An 8,469-nucleotide genomic window follows, 5' to 3' on the forward strand; every position below is an offset into this window, starting at 1 on the left:
TGCTGTCGGGGAAAAGGGAGAAACCCTGACAGATAGAAAAACATTTTTGTGCTATTTTGTCATATAAAGTTTCCAATAGAAGTAGTTGTAAACAGATTTAAATTTCAATAATTTTTTTTGATAAGTGACGTAAAACATGATTCAACAGCATAATTGTATTACATTTTACATTATTTTCTTTTATTGTATCACGGATACAATGAAAAATAAACACAAGGAAAAAGTAAAGAATATTTAGTGCAAAATACACAATTTAAGAATTTGACTTACAAAGACTACAGCTCCACAAGAGAAACATATTTTTATCTAACAAATATATACAATACAAAAATACGCAAACGTCATAGCTTGTAACATTTAGTTAATCGAATGGTGTTCAAATGTCATATTTGACTCTTCTTTACTGAATTGTAACCGTTTTTATACATACAGAAGTCAGAACTATGTCTCTCCCTCTGGTCATTAGTCAGACTACAGCTCCCAGCAACCCCAGCGCACACTTTCTGAATGCTGCACGCCTGACTCTCATTCATTCATCAACCACGGTATACTTAAGCACAGCACTGAGTGAAGCTCAGTGTGAAGTATTGTTTCTGTCCCTCTGACCTCTGTACTTAGTGTTATATTTGGACCTGATCTTTTGTCTCCTGACCCTGTTTTGCCAGCCCTGATTCTTGCCTGGATCTTGACTACTCCATCTCTCCTCTGATAATCTCATGCCTGTTATTGACTACTGCCTGCCTGACCCTGATTTAGCTTTGTGGACTTTTAGTTGAGCTAATAAACCTACTGCATTTTGATCCAGTCGTCTGCTTGTTCTTGTGACAAGAATATTGTCACAAGATCATCCTGTATAAATAAAGGTTTGATAATAAAAACAAAAAGCAGGTATGACATCAAGGGTAGTCACATAATTAATAAGACAACTATGCACTGGTGGATTTAACGCACCCAAGGAAGCAACGGAAACAAATGCATTAAAAGAAAAACAGGAAATGCAGGAGAAAACTAAGGGATAAAACATCAATAAACTAAATATACACTTCTGAGACTATTTCTAAAAAATACATAAAATCTGTGACACTTCCATTTACACCTTTACCTCATAACTTAGGCCATATGTGTAAATGATTGAATGCAGGTTAACCAAAGATATAAATATTATACAAGAACAATAGATGCAGGGCTCATACCCTTACAGCAAAATGTACTAAAACTATGGGATACAATGCAGCTTTTTTGTTCTATGCACATACTTAAGTGTTGATAATGAACATTCATTATAGTATCTTTTCCAGGAAATCTGAGAAGATGATTTCAGTCCAGACTGCGGTAAAAAAAAAACTCTGGAGGTGCTATTCTTGGATCATTGACTCTTCATCCACACGGAGATCTTCTTTCCTTCTTTTAGTGACAAAAATCCAGATCTAAATGATGAACAGTGACATATTTAACAATATAACATCTGAAATTTGTTCACATTTCATTAAAGTTTACAAGGAAACATGAAAAGCTTTAGCATACAATATAATATTTTGGATTTTACAAAATCTCTGAGCTGCTACAATGAAAACAGGAAGTTATCAAGATTCTGCTGCTTTCCTGCTCATCTGCATATACTCTCATTCTGTGCTCCTTCACCCTCTGCCAGAGATTCGTTTGCAAGTTTCCAGCCTTGTGGTTGCATGCCTGTTTGGGACCTCGTTGATAGATTTGGAGGCCTTCATTAGCGCCTGTTGATAACTGTTTCTGGATTTGTAAGACTGTCTATTTCAGTTTTGTTATAGACTAGGATGTTTGAGTGAAGAGGGCTGAGTGGTTCTGATGTCTCAGGAGGAGGATTTGCTCTCAGGCTCAATGATTTCCCAGCAAGAGACTCATCTCCTGCATCAGATCTGAGTCAGCACATTTAAAGCTCTGGATTTCATTGTATATTGCACTAATACAGAGTGAGCAGCAGCCATCAGTCTTCTTTGGATAGCTGGTCGGTTTCTCTCAACTTCTCAGTCTTGTAAAACTCCTCATTGCTGCCCTCCTCCTGTCAGGAAGGGGCTGTGCTGCGTAGCCTGTCCCGTTTTTATTCTGAGGAACAATAAACTATTTGTTTCTCCCAGTTATGAGTTATGACACTTTAAGGGTCTAAAGTTTTGGATGCACACTATGTGACAACGAGCAGCTGTCACATTAAAGAAACAGACAGAAAAGGTTCATTGACAGAGTTTATTGTTTTGGTGCAGTTAAAGTTAAGCAGCGGCAGCAATGTTCTTCTAGGTCAGGAGCACCTGTGAAAACACATAGATTTAAATATTTGTTTTACACCTGCTGCCTTGTCTATGCCTTGTCTGATTGTGATGACTTACCTCTGTTTTCTGTGTCAGAAATGGTCCGCCAGCAAAAGAGGTCCCTAAGGGTACAAGGACCTTATATTGGTTCCAGGGAGGGAACCAAAATCATTGTATAGTTAACAGGGGAGATTTAGATTAGTAATTTTAGTATTGGAGTGAATTATTGAAATGTTTTAGGAACAGTCTGTGTATTCTATTTTTGCATGGGGAAATTATCTATTTTTATAGGGGTTAGGGGAACTTTGAATGTACATATTTTAATATTTTGTGTAAATAGATTTTCTGTGGGAACCTGGGTGGATGGTAGCTCCCAAAGGTGAAATCCTATAAAGGTGGGAGTTGTAACCATTGGGTTTTGTTGTTGGTTGGTGGTTAGAGCTGGGCCATGACTGTGAAATGCCAACAGAAGAAATTGGAAAATAAAGTTTGAGTAAAAAATCAAGTCCTGAGACTCCGCCTGTGCTTCTACCATGAGGATGGCCTCCGAGACTACGAGCTGAACGTGACAAGTGGTGTCAGAAGCAAACAATTAAATGCACAGTGCAGAAAATGACAAGAGGAAAAAAGACTGAGACCCCTGATCTTCCTTTGGATGATGATAAAGCCACCTCATCTCACCAGGAAGGAGCAGCTGCTCCAGATGAACCAGATAAATTGGAGGAGTTGACTACTCTGGTGAAGACTCTCGTCCAATCTCAGGCATCCAGAGATAAACTGGTGGAAAAGGAGTCTGCACGCCAAGACCAAAGATGGAAAAACCTCCAGCATCAATTTCAGATGCTCCAAACACAAGTAAAAGAATTAAAAGATGATTTTGAGACCAGAGCGGAGCAGGAGGATGATGATGATGATGATGTTGGAGAAGGGGCTGATGACGTGCAGCTTGCTATGCCAACCAGCTGTGGACCTGTCCCACCCACACAACGGGGACCAATACTGCAAAAACAACCCAAGATCTTACCACTTTCGCCTGAAGATGACATCGAACACTATCTCATGACATTCGAAAGGATAGCTACTGTTTGCCGCTGGCCTAAAGAGGAATGGGCTATTCAGCTCATCCCATTGCTCACAGGTAAAGCACGAAGTGCATATGTGCTTATGGATTTTGATGACTCTGAAGACTACGAGAAGGTCAAAGAAGTAATTCTGGCCAAATATGAGATCACGGCAGAGACATACAGGAAAAGATTTCGTGCTTTGGACATCAATCCTGGAGAGACCCCACGTGAACTCTATGTGCGCCTGAGGGAACTTTTCAACAAATGGGTGAAACCGGAAGCCTGCACTGTGAAAGAGATTTCTGAGAAGTTAATCCTGGAGCAGTTTCTTCGGATGATGAACCCAGAAATGGAAATTTGGATTCGTGAAAGAGATCCACAGTCTGCAGAAGAGGCTTCACGTCTAGCAGAAGTTTTTCTATCAGCTAGAAGCGGGAGAGGAAGACCTAACTTTGGCCGTGACAGCTACTTCTCTGGGCGGAGTAAGTCTTATGCGGGTGAAAGGGGTGGTCAAACACATAGTAGAATGCATAATAGCCCCAGGCAATTTTCAGCTAAAGCCAAGGAGAGCAGACGTTCATTTTCTAGTTCTAAGCAGAATGTCCGCTGTTATCAATGTAATGAAATAGGCCACACCCAGTATACTTGTCCTGCCACTAGACAAAATCCACCTTCCCTGCTATGTACAGTGCCTAGACCCTCTCAGCCGGTTCAGGTCCAGAAAGAAGTTGTGACAGTACCTGTATTGATTAATGGTCAGAGAAAAGAGGCTTTGCTAGACTCTGGTTGCTTTAAATCGGTTGTTCTGGAGAGTCTGGTTCCAAGAGATTTATGGAATGAAGCTACTGCTACCATCGGTTGTGTTCATGGTGATGAGAAAGCGTATCGTACTGCTGAAGTTTATCTAACTATAGATGGTCAAACTTATCTCATGCCAGTAGTCCTTGTGCCAGAGCTGCCTTTTTCTGTTATATTGGGTAGAGATGTACCTTTGCTTTTTGATTTAATACAACAAGCGCATGCAAAGATGGATGGAGGTGTTTGTGAGACATCTGTTCAGGCTCAGAGGAAGCCAGTTGGATCAGATCATCAGCATGCAGTTTCTCTTTGCAATATAGTAACAACAAGAGCAAATGCAGCTAGAAATCTACTTGAGGAGCTTCCTTTTCACAACACCGAGTTAGAAATATCTCCTGTGAAAGTGCGAAAATCTAGAGCTCAGAGAAGAAGAGAAAAGTTCTTGGCTACAGTTGAAACACAGTGTGATGATGAGAAACAACCCAGCCACGTTTTGGATTTCCAAGTTCCAGCTGATATAGCTGCTCTCCAAAGAGCTGACCCCAGACTTAAAGTATGGTTTGACAAAGTCTCAGAAATAGAAGGGCAGAAGACCGGTAGAGTAGAGTGTCTGACAGATAAGATTTATCTGATTAAAAATGGCATCCTTTACCAACGTCATGGAACAGTTGAAGCCTTAGCACTGCCGCAATGTTTTTCAAAGAAAGTTATGGGGATTGGTCATTCCATCCCATGGGCTGGTCACTTAGCTTTCCAGAAGTCACTCAACAGAATAGCTAATAGGTTTGTTTGGCCTGCTATGTATACCCAGTTAAAGGAGTTCTGTGCTTCATGTGAAATATGTCAGTTAACAGCACCACAGGGAGTTGCCCGGGCTCCACTCCAGCCTTTACCACTTATTGAGACCCCCTTTGACAGAATAGGCATGGACATAGTGGGGCCACTTGAGAAAAGTTCATCAGGTCATAAATACATTTTGGTTATTTGTGATTATGCCACACGTTACCCGGAAGCTTTTCCCCTGAGATCAGTTAAAGCAAGACAAATAGCAAACTGCCTTATTCAACTGTTCTCCAGAGTGGGCATACCAAAAGAGATTCTGACAGACTGTGGCACCAACTTCCTTTCCAAACTGTTAAAACAAGTGTATAGTCTGCTAGGAGTTAAGGGCATTAAGACCACCCCATACCACCCCCAGACAGATGGACTGGTCGAAAGATTCAATCAAACCCTGAAAACCATGCTACGCAAGTTTGTGTCGGAGACAGGCGCGGACTGGGACCAATGGCTGCCTTATCTTTTGTTTGCATACCGGGAAGTGCCACAAGCATCAACAGGTTTTTCACCTTTTGAACTTCTTTATGGTCGCCAGGTCAGAGGACCACTTGATCTCCTCAAAGATTACTGGGAGAAGCCAGTGACGGATAAAGACAATGTGGTGTCCTACGTCCTGAAGATGAGAGAGAGGCTTGAAAGGATGAGTACGTTGGCACAAGAACACATGAGGTCAGCACAAGCACAACAGAAGACGTGGTATGACAAGAAAGCCAGAGATAGAATTTTCCAGGTTGGTCAGCAGGTGCTGTTGCTCCTCCCCACCAGTGACAATAAGCTGTTGGCCAGATGGCAGGGTCCTTACAGCATCACCAAACGTTTGGGTGAGGTCACCTATGAACTTTACATGCCTGAAAAATTAAAAAAACATCAGCGCTTCCATGTAAATCTGTTGAAGGAGTTTCAGCTACCAGCATCAAACAAGCAGGAGTGCAACCAGACACTCTTTATCCGGGTGGCTGATGATGATGAGGAGGAGAGGGAGAAGTTGTTTCCACATGAAGAAATGGCATCCAGCCCTGTCGATGTGTCACATCTCCAACCGGATCGGCAGAGGGAGGTGGGGCGATTATTAGATGCAGAACTTTTCAAGGAGACACCAGGATTCACCACACTGGTTCAGCACAAGGTTCACCTGAAGGAAGATGCAGTTCCCCGTCGAAGGTACTACAGAATTCCAGAACGTTTGGTTGTAAAGCTCGAGAAGGAGATTGAACTGATGTTGAAGCTGGGCGTCATTGAGCCATCAACCAGTGAGTGGTGCAGTCCTGTTGTGTTGGTCCCAAAGAAGGATGGATCACTGAGATTTTGCATTGATTTCAGATATCTAAATGCAGTATCAAAGATCCAGTCATACCCGATGCCACGAATAGATGAACTGTTGGAGAGGGTTGGAAAATCAAAATTCATCACTACGCTCGACTTGAGTAAAGGCTACTGGCAAGTGGCACTTGCACAAGAGACCAAGGAGCTGACAGCATTTACAACACCTTATGGCAAGTTTCAATTCAAGGTGATGCCATTTGGTCTCCAGGGGGCACCAGCGACATTTCAGAGGCTCATGGATGAGATTCTGAGAGATTTTCCCCAGTTTGCAGCGGCATATCTGGATGATGTTATAATTTTCAGCCACTCCTGGCGGGACCACATGTCTCATCTGCGCCATGTTCTCCATCTAATAAAAGCAGCGGGACTGACGATCAACCCAGGCAAATGTGTCGTGGCCCAACAACAGGTCGAGTATCTGGGCCATGTTGTGGGTCAGGGTCTGGTGAAACCACGTGTTGGCAAAGTGGAAGCCATTCAGGAATATCAGATACCCACAACCAAGAAGAAAGTGCGGGCCTTTGTAGGGCTGGTTGGGTGGTACAGTAAATTTATTCCCCATTTTGCAGATCGAGCAGCTGTTCTTACTGATCTCACCAGGGCTTCTGCACCTAACAAGGTTGTTTGGACTGAGGACTGTGATGCAGCGTTTCGGGATCTAAAGGGGGCCATCACAAGTGAGTCTGTTCTATACAGCCCTGACTTCACTCGACCCTTCATCCTGCAAACAGATGCATCTGCTGTTGGACTTGGAGCAGTCTTGGTGCAAGAAGCTGAAGGGGAGAGGCATCCAGTGCTGTTCCTAAGCAGGAAACTCCTCGACCGAGAGACCCGATACTCTACAGTGGAGAAGGAGTGTTTGGCCATGAAGTGGGCGATTGACTCTCTGAGGTACTATCTGCTGGGGCGCCACTTCTGCCTAGAGACAGATCATCGTGCCCTGCAATGGCTGAGGAGAATGAAAGACTCCAATACACGTCTCACTGCATGGTACCTGTCTCTTCAAGCCTATGATTTCACAGTGCAATATCGAGCAGGAAAGACCAACTGTGTGGCAGACTGTTTGTCCCGTGTTCATGAGAATTGATGTACTGTAAACTTGGGAGAGGGGGTGAGGAAATGTGACAACGAGCAGCTGTCACATTAAAGAAACAGACAGAAAAGGTTCATTGACAGAGTTTATTGTTTTGGTGCAGTTAAAGTTAAGCAGCGGCAGCAATGTTCTTCTAGGTCAGGAGCACCTGTGAAAACACATAGATTTAAATATTTGTTTTACACCTGCTGCCTTGTCTATGCCTTGTCTGATTGTGATGACTTACCTCTGTTTTCTGTGTCAGAAATGGTCCGCCAGCAAAAGAGGTCCCTAAGGGTACAAGGACCTTATATTGGTTCCAGGGAGGGAACCAAAATCATTGTATAGTTAACAGGGGAGATTTAGATTAGTAATTTTAGTATTGGAGTGAATTATTGAAATGTTTTAGGAACAGTCTGTGTATTCTATTTTTGCATGGGGAAATTATCTATTTTTATAGGGGTTAGGGGAACTTTGAATGTACATATTTTAATATTTTGTGTAAATAGATTTTCTGTGGGAACCTGGGTGGATGGTAGCTCCCAAAGGTGAAATCCTATAAAGGTGGGAGTTGTAACCATTGGGTTTTGTTGTTGGTTGGTGGTTAGAGCTGGGCCATGACTGTGAAATGCCAACAGAAGAAATTGGAAAATAAAGTTTGAGTAAAAAATCAAGTCCTGAGACTCCGCCTGTGCTTCTACCATGAGGATGGCCTCCGAGACTACGAGCTGAACGTGACACACTAAAACAGCATTTGGCTTCACAATCAGTCTAGATTTAACTAAAAACTAATTTGAGGGAGAATTTTAACATTTAAAGAAAGATGTTTAGTGTACATCAATAATTCTGAATCATAAAAGGTGCAGAGTAATGATGTTTACAACAATCACAGCAAACCTGGAAAACCACTCCTCATGCAGCTTTAAGAAGTTTACAACTTCAAGTGGGAAACAGCTGAAATATCAAAAAGGTTAATAATAGAAACAAATTGTTTGATTGACAGATTTAAGCAACCTAAGTACTTTAAATCTTTATTATTAATGGAAGTCTTCAGAGCATTAAAAGACACACTCCAAAGAAAATTTTGTATGCT

Source organism: Oryzias latipes, chromosome 11, assembly GCF_002234675.1.
Source record: "Oryzias latipes chromosome 11, ASM223467v1".
Classification (NCBI taxonomy): domain Eukaryota; kingdom Metazoa; phylum Chordata; class Actinopteri; order Beloniformes; family Adrianichthyidae; genus Oryzias; species Oryzias latipes.